A 308-nucleotide genomic window follows, 5' to 3' on the forward strand; every position below is an offset into this window, starting at 1 on the left:
CAGTCTTACCAAATATCAGAGGATCTGCCAGGAACCATTTGCACCTTCTCTGAAATGGAAAAAAAGAGAAGTCTGCCTCCCAAGCAGAAGCAAAGCAGGTCAGAGTCTGTTGGCAGATTTCCCAGCTTGCTGATGTATGGAACAATAAGAGGAGGTGTGCTTGAGGCTCAAGGCGAGGGGCTGAAGGTTCTATTGACCTTGGTGGAAGGAACAGGGAGGTTATTGGGTGGGAACAGATGTCTTACGTGTATATTTCAGCAAATTGTTAATACTGGCTTGTGGCTTTGCTTCTCATGGTACTGTAGTAT

This window comes from Mastomys coucha, unplaced genomic scaffold (assembly GCF_008632895.1).
Source record: "Mastomys coucha isolate ucsf_1 unplaced genomic scaffold, UCSF_Mcou_1 pScaffold13, whole genome shotgun sequence".
Lineage (NCBI taxonomy): Eukaryota > Metazoa > Chordata > Mammalia > Rodentia > Muridae > Mastomys > Mastomys coucha.